Genomic DNA, 16048 nt, shown 5'->3' on the forward strand with positions numbered 1-16048 from the left:
TATTGGCCACAAAGAGGTCACTTTCTCATGAAAGCCAGGTTCCCATTTTAATCCAGTGCAAGGGAGAAAGTAATATTGCACACTATTTTCACATGCCCGTAGTATCAGCAGTGGTGTTACATCACTGCAAGTTGAGTTCCGTGTAGATTCCTAAAAAGGAAATGTGTCTGTGGGGGTGGGAGCTGTAAGGAATAATAACATCACCCTCAGTCAGATGCTGTCAGGGAAACTGGGAGAAAAAACAATCTTCACTGAAGCTTTTTGCTATTTGAATTTCCTTCAGCTGCCTATTATCCATCCAAATATTAGAATCCATACATAATGGAGTTTCTTGGCTCCTACACAGTAATATCTTTAAGCACGCAAAAGGAAGTTGTGTCTTGCAAATTCCTCCAAAAAGGTTATCAAAATTGCCCTGAAGGGTTGACATACTCCTGACAGGGATTGTTTTGAAGGATGATGTTATTATTTTTCATTGGTCATTCCACAAAAGTATTAGGAGGGAAGAAAATTCGACACCTGTCCCTCGGATCTTATTTAGCAAAAAAAAAAAAAAAAAAAAAAAAAAACAAGATTTCACTTTAACAGGGTCTTTCAGGCAGAAAAATACAGCAGTAACATGTGTAAAGAAAATTTCAATATGTTTTGACAATAGTGTAATCTAGAGGAAGTGTTATCCCCCTTGTGGAGGTCATCATTCTTAATACAGTGTGTGTCATCAATTCTCAGGACAACAGAGAAAATGATCTAGTCAATACATATGAAACAGAAATCATGCATAAACATGCTGCCTTACTATAAAGTGGGTGACACCACTGAAAATTGGATAGCAGGCCTGGATGCAATTTTCCATAACTTTTTATTATTCATAAGATCGTGTGATCTAATAAGCCACACCTCAAATTACTGTCCACTGAAGGTGTTCTTGAGTGATAGATTTTGACAAACCAGACAGAGGATATATTATGATTAAGATCAGATGCTGGTAGTGCTGGACTTTCCGCTGCTGACTGTTTTCAGCTGTCTTCCATCAATTCTGTATTTTCCCCCTTAAAAAAAAATGAAGAAACATGAATCCATGGGCTATGAACACATAAGAGAAGAAATCTACTAACTGATTATTCAGTAGGTCTGATCTCAAGTGTCTCTCAATTTAACTTTGATGGGGGACTGGGGGAGGTTTGATTTGAGAAAGAACAGTGAGTAGGAGGGACAGAATATTTGAGTTGAGTTGAGAGAGACAAATATCTGAATTTGTTATTTAAGTATTTATTAAAATAATAGACCTTTAAAGTGGCAGGGACTTTCTTAAATACTTAAACGAAATAGAAAAGAAAAAGGCACCACTAGCAGAAGCCAAACATACTCCAAACAACCAAAACCTTCACCTAATCATTTTTTTTTGTTTGTTAAAATTAATGGGGATTTCTAATTAAGAAGAGTGCCTCTGCAAAAGGCTTTTAAAAGCTGCTTTTGCTCCTTTCCTCCCTCCCTTCTTTCCTTCCTTCCTCTATTTCTTTTGTTTTCTTTTCTTTTTTCTCCTGTTAAATAACTCCTCTGGTCTAGGTCTGTGAAAAGGACTCTGCCCCTTTAATTCATCAAATGCAGAAAAACTGGCATAGCCAGTATCTACAAGCCACATTCCAAAGGGAGATGTTTTCAATTCACTCATTATAGAAAGGTCAGTCAGGTTCAAGTTCAATGTCATGGAAAAGAAGTACTCTCTACAAGGAGTACCACCCACACATGAAAAAGTGGAGGGAGAATTAGATGAACTATGTAACCTAATTTTTTGGGCAAATACAAGAAAATTAGCCTTGTGTGCTATTTGAATTTAAAACCACATATTAACAATTCAGCTCTAGAAGGTGACAGCAACCACAACAAAGTAAACACGCTCTCCAAACCACTCGGCCGTAATGATGTTATTAGTATGCATGTTGCTGAGCCCAGATGTAGCCTTTAACAGCCCAAGCCCTTCCAGTGCTTTTTGTTCTAATGGCTTCAGACTCTTTTTCAAAATGGGGCACTCAGAGTCTACCAGGACTAAAGGACAGTATTGGGAGATAATTCACGCTGGCAGATGGAACATGACCGCCGTGTCCATCTTCACCATATCCCATTGTCTGCCATGTTAATAAATGATATCTGCTGGAAGACAATAAAGCACCTGTGAAGAATCGTGGGTTAAGTGCAATGGAGCCTCGACTGGGGCTGAACTGTGAGAAGTTGTTCCTTTAGGTCGATGGCAAAACAATTGTCTATAGATAGGAGAAGGAGGCCCCACTAGCAACCTGTCCTCCTAGGAGTCCTTACTGGAGTGAATTTCCCCCTTGTGAAAAGGATGGGCTGGTCTTCACTTACATGTGTGTGAATAGAAAAATTGTACATAGAGGCTCCATAGCCTATATGCCTTCTAACCAACTACCCAGTTCATCAGTGAGAGCTTTAGTCTTCATGTTAATTTTTTTTTTTTTTTTTTTTTGTGGCTACTGTGGGAGCCTCTGAAATGTACAAAAATATGTACAGCAACCCTGACATTCAGGACACAGACCCTCTGGAATCGACACCAAAAAAGAGTGTCTTGACTTAATCTGTTATTCCTTGTTACAGTTAGAATCAACCCTCTTTTGCCATTGTTTTGAATCCTTTCCTTACATATAGCTCTTTTTTTTTTTCATTCTTATTATTGTAGATCTCTAGAAATAAGAGTTAGTACTATTTTCCTTTTTGAATCAGAAGTAGGTAAACACCACTAAAGCTGAGGGGGTAGAGTGTGATTTAGTGTAGGTTAACATAGTGCAGAGGGTATTTTGCAATAAAATTTTAAATTAGGGGGAATATATTTACTGCCTGTCGTGTATGCGGCTTATGAACTATAGGTTTGATATTTGGCAGAATGTGTAAGAACTGATAATTAGGTATGTGTGTGTAGGTAGTGACATTTGTTTAAAACAAACTACTGTAAAACTGAATTCATTTATGCCTCTTACTTTGTTCAGCCTCTCATAGACAAGTAATAAAATATACCAATAATATCTCACTTTACAATAAGCTTTAATTATAGAGACACCTGATAAAATGCAGATGAGCTATCTGTTTAAGAGCTATGTGGATTCTGATAAATAAAATAGGTAGTGTGTGTGTGGGTATGTGTATGTGAGAGAGAGAGATACTCACACAGAGACAGAGACAGTGAGAGACAGAGATTATATGGAATAGTACTGAGATATTTGAAAGTGGGTTCTTTAAAAGTTGTAGAACTTTATTGGCTTGAATCATATTTAACAAGTTAGAAAAAGGCTGCAACATAATTTGTCTTTATTTGGTGTGTTGAAATACTAAAACCAGCAGTGCCACAGAAACAACATAAGACTATTTGATGAATGTCTGTTACTTTTTATATTGCATTGTTTTCCTTTTTGTTTTGTACAATAATATCAACTTAAATGCTAGAAGCATGAATAAATAGCCATTTTTAAAGTGCAAAATGATGTAGAGTGTTTAGGAACCTCTGTCACTTTTCTTCCTATGGGCAAATTTTGACCACTGACCAATTATGCCAGAAATTCCAAGTGAAATCAAGCAGACATCCTTTCCCGGTTAAAAGGAACCCAGAGAAGGCCTGAACCAAGACCCTGTGTGGTGCAAGGTTACTGTTAGAGCAACTCTGATAATTTCTGGTTTGTTTTTTGTCTCTATTTCTGCTGTATCCCTCAGCAGAGGTTTTATTACAATAAACTTAGATACTAAATGAGGCTTTATTAATTAGGGATGGGCAGAAAACCAGCTGTGACATAGTGACCCCGGGTGGGAAGCCAAACCAGAGTAATTAAGACATAACATGGTAATGGGAACAAATAATGAATACACTCAGTGACCTGATGCTGAGCTGTGCCCTGTCTCCAGGACTGCTTTTTTTTTTTTTTTTTTAATTTTATTTCTTTTCCTTTTAAACTGATAGTCTCCTTGAATTGCCTTCTTATTTTACTTTGATAGAGATGCTATCCAAAGTAGTAAAAATTGAGAAAAATATGGGTTAGTGTTGGAGAAACTGTGAGGTTTAAAGGCTACTTCTGTTTATGTAATACTATTTCTCTTATTAGGGACCAGAGGTTGATATTCTTTTACAATTTGTTGCACAGCATTTCTTTTACATGGAGAAAAGCCAGTTGAATAATATCTTGGGCCAAGCATGTATCTCTCCTCAACCAGTCATGATCTACTGTATCATCTGGGTTTCTTCCTTTGATGCTCACTCATCTCTAATGCTGAGGGGAAAATAAGAATTTGGAAGAACCAAGGAGGTCCCCGGACGACTCAGAAGATGAAGACATTTCATGTGACTCTGTGCCAGTTCTTGACTACCCAATGAGGAGACTGTGACAAGGTGTGTTGGTCAAAGGGTCCACATCTGAAATCTATAGACACAGAACCACAAAGCAACTATCAAGGGTCATGCTCAGAGTTTTAAAATGATTTGTACAGTTTTTAAATGAATAAAAACCTGACCCAATCACCTCATTCTCTTCAATGCATTTTGAGTTGGAATAGGGTAAATGTGCCATGAGATAAGAGTTGTATTTTTAACTTAAAAAAAAAACTAAATAAGTGCTATAACTATAAAATCTTTTTCGAGATACTTGTTCTCTTTCTCTTAAAATCTATATGTTTGTCACCTTGGCAGATCTTGAAGTTAAATAAAATATTTTACTCATAAAATTACAAATATGACACAGAATAGGTTTTTAATATAAGTTTATTAATTATCTGTCTAGGCATGTAAAGTGGTGAATTAAAGCAATTATGCAAATAAAGGAGTCTAAAAAATATAAAATAAATGTACCAACAAAATCAAACAAACCATTTATGGTTTATAAGATCATATAATGGATGTTAAGACATTTTGCTTTATATTTTCTTGACTTTTAAGGCTGATTAATTCAGTTTTCCATTTTGTTAATACATTTTATATGTATTAACAAAACAGTCATGATATAACCTGAGATATTTTCTTGTTCGAACTTAAAATCATTTGTACCTCAGTTTATTCTTTTGTCGAAACCAAATTTTCTCCCAGTTTCTCAAATAGTAAAGGATCACTAAATAAGATTTAGCCTAACATTAACAGGAAAAAGAGTTATGGCTGTGTCAATTACAGCTCACTTAAGTTATCTATTAGCTCTACTTCAGGCGTAAAGGCTTTTCTTTTTTCTGCAAAAATTGCCAAACAGTCGTGAGAGAGCTATAGACAGTATTCTCAATAAAGTGTCCTTATGTCACGAAAGCATTGGCATTTCTTTTGCCTTCTGTGAATCATATCTAGCTGGCACACTGAATTAATCAATAGTAACATTCTATAACTATTAACAACTTTCTCTGGGCAATAAAAGTCCTGGGAAAAGTAAAGGCAAGAATTGCACCCATTTGATTTTAAAGCAGCTCTATTTGGTTCTTATCATATTGAGCAAAGAAGATATATGGCAGGATTACTGCTTTAAATACTGTTTAAATGTATTTAAATGAGGTACATTTGAATAAATAGATAAATGAGATAGCTGCAGTAGAATCTAACGTTTTCTTCCTCTCAACCTACAATATTTTATTTTAGCACGATATTCAGATAAATGATTTCAGGATAATCAGAAGAGTTTTTTCTATAATTGTAGCCCTGACCTGTGTATATTATTAATATAATGTGTAAAAGAAGGACCTACTTTTTATAAAGGAATATTTGTGTTTATGTTCTTTAATAGTTGGGGCAAACATTTGTGCTTCCAGAAAGAAAAGGCTGTGGTTTTTTGGTGGTGGAGAATGGCTATGAGGAGTTTGCTTCTGTTTAACCAAACAGAATTTCTTAGCTAAACTGTAAAAAAAATCTTTATAATTTTTTTCTAATCATTTCAATTCTCCTGTTCAGGTGGGTTTTATTTAAAAGTCAAGCTCAGGAAATTCAGGGCTTTGAAGAAATAGTTTCCACTTCTAAACTTTGAGTAAGTTTAGAAAGTTTCTCTTTTTCTGGTTTTAACATGAAGGTAAGTGAAAAATACCCACAAACAGGAAAGAGATTCTTAGGCTAAGTCAATCTCCATCCAGTGCTTAACTGAAAACATAATTTAGACATGTGTAAAGATAAAAGTTCAATTTTCCCATCAACCCACTGTTAACATTGCAAAGAACTCATGCATTAAGCACATAGAGATTGTACCTTAGAGCACAGCACAAGTAACTTGGAATAAAGGCAGTTGCCTCTGTGGTCTCGTACGTGCTATTTTTTCTTGAGAAGATATTAATGCTGATGCAGTAAACATTTCCAGAGATGCTTTCCCACAGTGGTGTCTTTTGCTTTGCCCCCATTCATTCTTTTTCCCGTTCTTTGTGTATAAAAAGAAGAGAACTGACAATACATAAAAAATAGTGGAAAGAACATGGACAGAAATCGGAAAGAAGGGACGTGATTAGAGATGGACCCAGAAAACTATCCTCTTTCCTGACAACTGTCTGTGGAGGCTGAGAAAAATGTAATTCTCGGAAGCATCATTTATAAAATGTGTGCTTCTCATTTGCCCTTTTCTGTATTTTTTAGCTTCTCAAAAATGTGTTTTACGTTTTTAATTAAATATAAGTTTTAGTTTTTTTTCTTTTTTAAGTAAATGGTCTCTCAAGGCATTCACATTAGTTCATGTTGATAAATAATGTAGTTGGAAAGAAACTTAAAGATTATTTGCACAACACCTTCAAGAGATGTGGGAAGAAATTCCCTATGTGAACTCTAGGTTTTGTGCATTTTCATCTATATCTGTCTGTATGTCTGTCTATCTATTATCTATCTATCTATCTATCTATCTATCTATCTATCATCTATCTATCATCTATCTATCTATGATCTCTCTATTTATTTACCTATCATCGATCTATATCTATACATATATGTATAATTTTTATGTGTGAATTTGTGAAAATTGTAAGAAGTACTATAACATATGCCACATTTTTTATCCCCAGTGATTGCATAGAGAACAGCAGTGGGAAGATGGCAGATATTATATTTGCCTCAGTCTAGATCTACTCCCTACTCTTCTCCACCCGGCTCTGTTCTCAACAGATTCTTTTGACTTCTGGTTTCCAGCTGGCGTTAGGCAATAGAAGAATGGGAACTGCAACCATAGGACAGGAGGGGAGTGAGTTGAAGTATTTTTTCCACCAATCCTTTCTTATTAGGCTATAGGTTGTCAATGACTACAAAAAAAATGGTATCTTACAATACATCTCATCACTTGTTTAATAAATATTTATGGAGGCCCAAACCGTCTTAGATACAGGAGCACAGCAGAGACAAAGGACATGAGATCTCTGCTCATACTGAATTCATTTCAAAACTGTCTTTTTTGATTGTTTTCCTTTTTAATCATGAAATATTTGAAGGATTTTGTGATTTATCTTGTAGTGAAAGAGAACTTTTTTTAAGAATTAAAAAAAATGTCAAGACCAGTAATTGTAAATGTTGGTAGAAATTTGATATATTTAATGCAAATAGGTTGTATATACTAGAGAAATTATTGAGTAAAGAAGAAAAGAGAGTACAATGAATTTTAGCTACTTTACAGTGGATATTTGAGTTGCAAAGATACCAAATGAATTAATGAAATATTAAAGATAAGCATATAAGTAGGGAGACCCTACTTCTTGTCATTCACACTCTAATCCATGCCAGGCACATGCATTAAACTAGACTCTATATAAATTAAAAACTGCAGATGATCTTTGTTTAACATTTCAGGTCATTTTGATGTAGGAAATAAATTTATCATTCATAAAGGAAATTATTTGAGTTCTAGATTTGACAACTAAGACTGAATATACATAGTGATAAAACATCTGCTCAAGTCTAGTCAAAAGCTCAGTCAATTTTGTGAAGAAATCAGTCAAGCCTGTTGCTTGGTGGCATGAAGACAAAACCACCAACTGATCGACTGAGTTTTTCACTTTTGAATGGGTTGTTTGGCATCGTGTAGACCCAGCCTATGATTATACTGCCATCTGTATTCTTTCTTACATCAGGCTTATTTCAGCCACAACTTATACATGCTGTTTTGAGAAGAACTAGTCAATATTTTGGTTTGTCTTTAGCTATAAGAGCGCCGTAGACAGTCTTGCGTGAACTTGGCTCTGCCTTGCTAATTCTCTGTCAGTTCTGGCAGCTATAGGAATTTAAGTTCATGGTGTAGATATTTGGATTCCCCTCAAAATAAAAATAAAATATGTAAAATAAAATCTTAAAATAGGCTGCTTTTCTTTAACAAAAATACCAAAATTCCTAGAAATGGCCAGCCATAGTCAATATGTATATATGTAAGAGTATAATTTTAATATAAAAAACAATATAAACAGAATACATATAATATTTTGAAGTTAACAATTACTTGTGTTTTCATAATTTTCAAACTGCGCGAAGCAATTGAATAAATCTTTCCAAATTCAACTGTACATAAATGCTTTTGAAATATCATGTAATAGGATTGTTCACTCAAAATTGGAAAATGAATTAAAATATTACATGTATTTTTTTTCTCATTCATGCTAGAACATCTTGTAATATTATAGCCATTATAGCGATGAGTTATTTCTTTTAAGGGCATAGGCTTTAAAAAAAAGAGAGAAAGTTTAAACTTTGGAGAGCAAAGGATCATTAAAGAGTTTTGTGTAACGATAACATTGCCCCCTGGTTCTAACAAGTCAGAGCCATATTGAAACATTTCTCTACAAGTACACCCAAAGCTAAAGTTCTTTTTTTGTTTGTTTTTTCCTTTCTTTAATGAAGTTGGGGAAAGTGATAAGTTAAAGAAATGAGGAGGAAATATGTATTCTTTATTCAATAAAGTAATAAAAGGGACAGATTCAAGTTTTGTGGACCCTGAAATTTATACAATTTTGGAAACCCACTTTTGAAAAATATATAAAATTACAAATGAAAATTAAGTACAAAAGTGACTTTTATTTCATTGACAGGAATGTTATTTAATTTAATTAAGGCCACTTAAAATGAGGGGGAAGGGATCTTTGAAAGACATGTATAAATCAGAGATCCTAAACCTTGAGCTTCATTAGCTTCACTGTATGGCCAATGATGGACTAAGAGGATATGTGCGAAGAACAACAATGTAAAAAAATTACCTGGCATTAGAGCATAAAAAAATAATTTGTCATAAAGAATACAATTTATGATATATCTTACATTGTAAAGTATAAAAATGTTGAATCATGTTGTATACTTGAAGCTATCTAATATTGTATACTAACTATACTTATAAAATAAAATTCCTAATATTTTTAACCTGTAAACTAATTCTAAAATTACACATAATCCTGAAGAAGAAAAACAAATTGAGGGGACTTTCTTTTTCAGACATCAAAAATTATTATAAAGTGATAGAAATTAAATTAGGTGATATTGCCATAGGGATAGACAAATAGATTAATGGAATAGAAGAGAAAACTTACAGATATAAGAAACCCACATAAATAAGGCCCACATTTGTAAACTAACTTCATTTACAACAGAATTGACATTGAAATTATCAGGGAAAGGACAGACTTTAATAACTGACTCAGGCAGTAAAATAAGTTACCCAATAAATATGCTTTATAAAATTTAGAAGCTAACATAAACGAAAAAGTTTGACCCAAAGTTGTCCAAAAATGTTCATTGAATGATTAACATTACTCTATAATTTCCTTATGATGTTTTCTTTAAATTTGTTGTTTTACCTGCCCATCTTTTCTGGTGGCATATTTGTTTAACTTTTGGAAGTCTGTATATAATTATTGCAATATGTTAAGCCTGGAAGTAGGAAGTTCCTAACACACAAAAAGAGGTGATCATACTCTATTGTTCTCAAGGTTTGAATTGTATGTATCTAGTTTTACTACAATAAAAAATTTAAAAAAGATACCATTGTTTAATAACTTAGCATGCCCAAAGTTAAATATTAGCTTATAAACCCAGAGTATCATTATTAGGAAGTTAAGTGGCTAAAGGATGCTGATCATTTAGGTGTGTACCCCATTATGTGGAAGTAGGGAAGTAGTTTATCATCATCCTACTTAGATGTATTTTCTTTTAAGCAATGAGAAATCGAAGACTTTGCTGTCCCTTTATCTTTGACAGTCCCCTAAGTGATGCTTCATGAGAGTATTCTGGTGTGTCCCTTATTATACAGAAACACAAAAAACAATTCCAGTTCTAGAAAATGAGAAGACAGAATGCAGTACTTATCCACCAAACTCCATTACCATCTATAACTACTTGAATAATTGACCCCACTTTTTCTCTTTTTTTTTTTTGCCAGAATTAGTTATATAAATGCCTTAATTTTCCATTTTACTTAGTCTGTGTAGACAGCACTAAAGAATCCCTCCTCCTCCAAACACAAGCTTTTCCACTGCACAAACAATGCTAATGCTCTTGATTGGCATGACACAGCACCCTAAACCATTTGACTCTAGTGAATTAGTCAAGCAAGAATGTCTGAAATCAGAGTGACTCCTCTGTTTAAATACTTAAATGCACAGCAAACAACTGCTGGCCTATTTTTTCACTAGAACTGTCTCATGAAGCAGTGTATTATTACAGATAATCTACAGTGAATAAAAGACAAAGCATTCTGTATTCAAAATATACATGCATTTGCCAAGTTTACTGAACCTGTGATTTTTCAAAGTAAAAGATACAAACATTTATTTGAAAAATGATATAACTAAGAAGGGCTTACTATAGAGTGACTACACATGCTGTTTAAACCAAACCATAACACCAATAAACAAGTTTTGCCGACAGACACCTATTGTCAGTAAGATTAGTTTAACTCAAAATAGAGTCAGGAAATCTCTTTCATGCTTCAACAGAACATAATTTATTTGAAGTAAGGTTAACTAGTTACGTATAATTATCTGATTATCAATAAAAAAAATATCTTGCCTAAACAAATTTGGTGTGCTGCAATGATATGGTTTCATTTAGTCTCTGAATTATTTAATGTTTATGTTTTTCTGAGACAAACTACACAATTCAAAACCAATTAAAAGATTTGCCCAGATCACCCATAACTTGTAAATTGGCACAACATGATAGGTTATTTTTTATGTTGGGATTTTTTTTGGAGAGTAGTTGAGGCTTCAAAAATAACGAGGTTTTCCAAAATAGTTTATAAATCATTAGTCAATAAAATGATTCATGAAATTATATCAATTTTAATATAAAACAACTTAATTCTTATCTCTTCTGTAGGTAGACTTTTAAAATGTATGAGAAGTGACTTGCTTATACTATGTAAATGAAAATAATCACTCAGTGTCTAGCATAGTCTTGCAAATCAGTAAAAATATTTAGATTTATACACAAAGAATGTTAGTCATTCTTATTCCTCTGGTTTACTTGGAAGCACAATGAATTAAACTAATATTATTTTCTATTCAATTGGCATAAATTAACTTTGCTTCTTGGAACAATTCATTTTGAATACTTGCCCAATGAGTTAAAAAGCTAAAATTTTTCTTACCTGGTGAGGTCCCAGTTCTTTATGGGAGGTAACTTAATCTTGTTAATGATCAGGAAAAAAGAAAACAGATGGTTATAACATTTAAACGATTTCTTTGTTATTTAAAGTTAAGATAAATTTATACATAATACTGAGCTTAAATCATCTCCTTGCACTTATATTATTATTACTCCATAGTATTAAGAATGCTTTGGCCACGAGTAATATAAAATATTACTAATGTGAGTTAAATAAAGAGAGTGTTGTTCGTATTGATGTTATCTAGTATTCATTTTAATTATAGGAGAGCAATTCAATTGATTACATATCTGAAAAGTTGGTATTGTCTTTCCTTGTCTACTTCGTAGAAGTGTGTGAAGGTTAAATGAGATGATACCATGAAATTGCTCTATAAGCTATAAAAAACTAAACATAGTTTAGATTGTCAATGTTGACATGGGAACACAGCTTCAAAGGTACTATGCCATCAATCCCTTACATAGAGACCTCGATTTAGCCTCTTCATTTCCAAAAACTCAACCTACAGACCTAGAAACAGTCATACTGCAATTCCTGGTATTCACAGAAAGTGAAGAGGAAAAAGACAAAGAAATAAAAATGATTAGAAATAAGATGTTATAAAGAAATAAAAGTAAAGATGACTTTATGTAATTTATAATAAGCATCCTAGAATAGAAACTCCATAAAAGAACATAGAATTCCACAATATAAAGGTAGAAATTTCCCTGAAATTAAGGGAAAAACTGAGTAAATGTATTTAAAGATATTATGTTCCAGGAAAAAAAAATTCATAAAAATTTAGACAGGTTAAAGTACTAAACTTTAAGTGAGTCAAAAAATATATTTAAAAAGATTTCTGTTATCTAGGCAGAAAAATCAAGAACTATCACATAAAAAATCATGCTAGCATCATACTCAAGCAACATTTAGTTTTAGAAGACTACAGAAAAATTCTACAAAGTACTACTGTTAAGAAAGTGTGACCCAAGATGCTCATTATTAAGGTATAAGAACCAAAATCAGATATTTTTAAGCATTAGAGAAGTACAACATATGTGAGCTCATCTTAAAAAAAGAAATATGTGAAGATGAATACCAGGCAACAAAAAGAAGCAAAATAAATAACTCAAGAATGGAGATATGAATGATAGTGACTATTGACTGTATTTAAATATACATATTAGATAACCAATTGTGTAAACTCAATTTTGAGGACTGAGTTTAAGTGTCATATACCTTGAGGATGTAAAAATAATACCGTAAAAAGAAAACACCAAGCGACAGACAAAAGGCAAAGTGGGACATTTTTTTTTGTTTATATTCCTGAAAGAAAGTCAAACCTTTCTAAATCTGAAGCTTCTTGTTCTAAAAACAACTTAAAATATCTAGTAATTTTAAAAATTTTTATTTTTTAATTTTGAAATATATTTTTTAAAAAAGTAACACAAATAATATCTATTTAGAATCCAATATTTCTACCATATATACATAGTATATATATGCATATTATAGACATATATAGCTCTTTTTTTTTTTTTTGGCAAGTAGAATAATAGACCGCCAAAGATGTCCACATCCTTATCCCCAGGACCTATACATATATTACTGTATATAGCAAAGGGGAGTTAAGGTTACAGAAGGAATTATGGTTGTATGGTTGCCACTAATCAGTCGACCTTAAATTAGAGAGATCATCCTGGATTGTCTGGTCAGGCCCAATGTGGTCACAAAGGTCCTTAAAAATGGAAGAGGGAGGCAGAAGTTCCAGAGTGATACAATCTAGGTCTCAACTGGTCCTTGCTGGCTTTAAAGATGGAGAAAGGGTGCTACAAGCCAAGGAAAGGCAAAGAAACAGATTCTTCTCTGGAGCCTCCAGGAAGGAGGCTGACACCTTGATTTTAGCCTCATAAAACTGCCACAGAACTGTCAGATAATAAAGTTGTGTTGCTTTAAGCAATTAAATTTGTGATACTTCTTACAGCAATAGGAAATATGTATTTTAATCTGTTTATATGCAAATAGGCTTATAAAAATGTTGTTCGATTAAAGTTAAGAATGCATCTAAAAGGGAAGATAAGCATTTTGGTGGAGGGAGTAGTGTTAGGAATTAGCTTCACCGTCTTTTTCACCCAGATAGTGGTATATATTATTAGCATTCTTATTTAAGAAATGGGACCAGCAGAGAGTTAAAGTAAAAGTTGGCATTAATTCCCCAATGTCACTTACTTCACGCTTTGGACATCCATTTAAAAATCATATACTAATGGGGGGAAAATAATGGGTTTGACAAAGAATTTATGTTGTTCTGGCTGCAGGACAGGGAAAGATAGTAACACTTATCTAAAGCCAAAATGTTTATCCCATAACGCTTGCACCTAAGAAAGGAAGACTCTAACTGGTTGAATTTGGAGAAGTGCATGATCTGCCAGACAAGTACTTGTTGAAAATTTCTAAGTCAGATTTACATTTTCCCTTGATGCCAGAAAAATTACTTATATTCTCTCCTTCTCTTGTTTCCACTCTTTTCCTTTTATCTCTTTTAAACATTTTAACTGTAGAACATAATATGGCTGGTGTTGTTGAGGTTAAGCAGAAACTGAACATGAGATATTTATTTTTGTGAAATTATTTTTGAAGAGAGTAAATGTAGTAGTAGTAGTAGCAGCAGCAGCAGCAGCAGCAGTAGAGAGCTTACAGAGTTTTCCCTTTCTCATCTTGTATCTCGTTTTTCTTTGCTTTGGTTCTTCTGAATTGATTTCTGTATGGACTGTGATTTTCCAGCCCAGGCTACGAGACCTGACCCTTACAGGTGAATAAAGTTTTCATATATCCTTTTGGCAAATAAGTAATCAAAAAAGGATATTCCAACTTTTCTTGGGTGGTTTAATGGATGGTTTGACTTGACATCACAGTTTTCAAAGTCTAAGAGGATATACTAACTTGGATGGAAAACATATATATATATATAGTTAGGAAAAAATATATAATTTATAGGAGCTAAAGGACTTGATTTTCTCGGCTGGCAAAATATATTTTACATAATTCCAGAACTGAAGTAAAGACAAATGAATATCCCCGTGATATAATCACCAACTTGAAAAGTCAGGTGGCTTCAATCTTCAAATTCTCTTTTAGCACCAGAAGTTTTTATGTTTTTTTATATCTTGGTTGGTAGATGAACCAATGTTTAAATGGTCATTTATCATTTACCATATAAAAGAAAAGCTGTTACCTGAAACTCATTTTTACAGTTGCAAGCAAACAAAAATAATACTTTTCAAGGAACTAAAGCTGTTTCTTGAAGAATGTCATCATTTTGTCCTGTTTTACTTACTATTTACTTATATATGAGTTGGTTTTTAAGGGCTGCACCCTGCTAGTTCTTGCTGTAAACAGTTTCTACCAACTCCCTTCAGCAGCAAGTGAGGAGAGGAAATTCAACTTCCTAGAAATCAAAGACAGATTCAAAGAACCAGACCAAAGGCACAAAGCCAGCCATAAGCAGTCATGGCTCCCATCATGAGCTATGTTATATTAATTCTAGGTAGTTAGGTAACCGCTAAAGTGTCTCAACAGGCAGTCATTTCACTTATTCTCAGGGTGGTCCTGGTGTTTTAGACATTTCAAGAATTATCATTTCAAATATCTAGACTTGTGTTTTGTAAACATTTGCTGCCTTCTCTAGTAATGAAATAAAATTATCTATCGGGATATAGAAAAGGATAATGATATACAAGGAAGATGGATGGTGGTCTTCATACAAATTGATGAGTGACTTCATGACAAGTTTTTTGGAGAGATAGCTCAATGATGTAGAAAGAGTAGAAATGCTCTAGAGTCACGTAGACCTGATTGCAGTTCCTTCCTCTGCTGTTTTAATAACTATAGATACAAGCGATTTACTGAACCTCTTCCGGGCATATTTTTCTTAAGGCCATAAACACAAGAAATAACACTGTCTGTATTAGAGAATAGTTGTGAATGTGAAATTAAACGTGTATTAAAGGCCTGGTGAACCGGCTGATGTGCCATAGGAACTTAGTAAATGTTAATTCACTTCTGGTTAATCACTCTCAGATCCAAGGATTCTCTTTGAGTGGATCAGATCAACCTGCCCTACTATGGCTCTCCTTGAAATATAATCACAGGATAAACATAATTCAAACACACACCAAATCAGGTAGAATATATATAACGAGCCTTGTTCTTGTCCCAAAGCCTCAGCTCTCCTTCCTTCTTTTAGGAGCACCTGTTGGGTGCCAACTATGTTTCGAGTACCATGGCAGACCCTTACATCTTCACCTTTTTAATCATTATAACTGAAATGAGGTAGCAGCTGTGATTCCAAGTTAACACAGAGGGTACTGAATTTCTGGGAAATTAACTAACAATAATTCTGTCTCTGTGTCCTGTCCTACCACCATTCTAACTCTCTCTCACTTCTGCAATGTCAGATTGGTTTCAGAGGTGTGGTGTCCATAGATCAGCTG

The 16048-nt window shown here is 33.5% G+C and overlaps 1 protein-coding gene across 16 annotated transcripts in view; it reads left to right on the top strand.

The window, feature by feature from the left end:
• Nucleotides 1–16048, top strand: part of LOC107500100 — a 523620-nt gene that overhangs the window by 407732 nt on the left and 99840 nt on the right. For 6 of the 16 annotated variants that reach the window (XR_004952075.1, XR_004952072.1, XR_004952074.1 and 3 more), the window contains one exon: nucleotides 4146–6563. The exons of the other annotated variants lie outside the window; for them this stretch is intronic. The gene's annotated coding sequence lies outside the window, so the exon portion shown is untranslated. Of the gene's footprint in view, nucleotides 1–4145; nucleotides 6564–16048 lie in introns of those variants that run through there. 16 annotated transcript variants of the gene reach the window in all.

Source organism: Rousettus aegyptiacus, unplaced genomic scaffold (genome assembly GCF_014176215.1).
Source record: "Rousettus aegyptiacus isolate mRouAeg1 unplaced genomic scaffold, mRouAeg1.p scaffold_m13_p_7, whole genome shotgun sequence".
Lineage (NCBI taxonomy): Eukaryota > Metazoa > Chordata > Mammalia > Chiroptera > Pteropodidae > Rousettus > Rousettus aegyptiacus.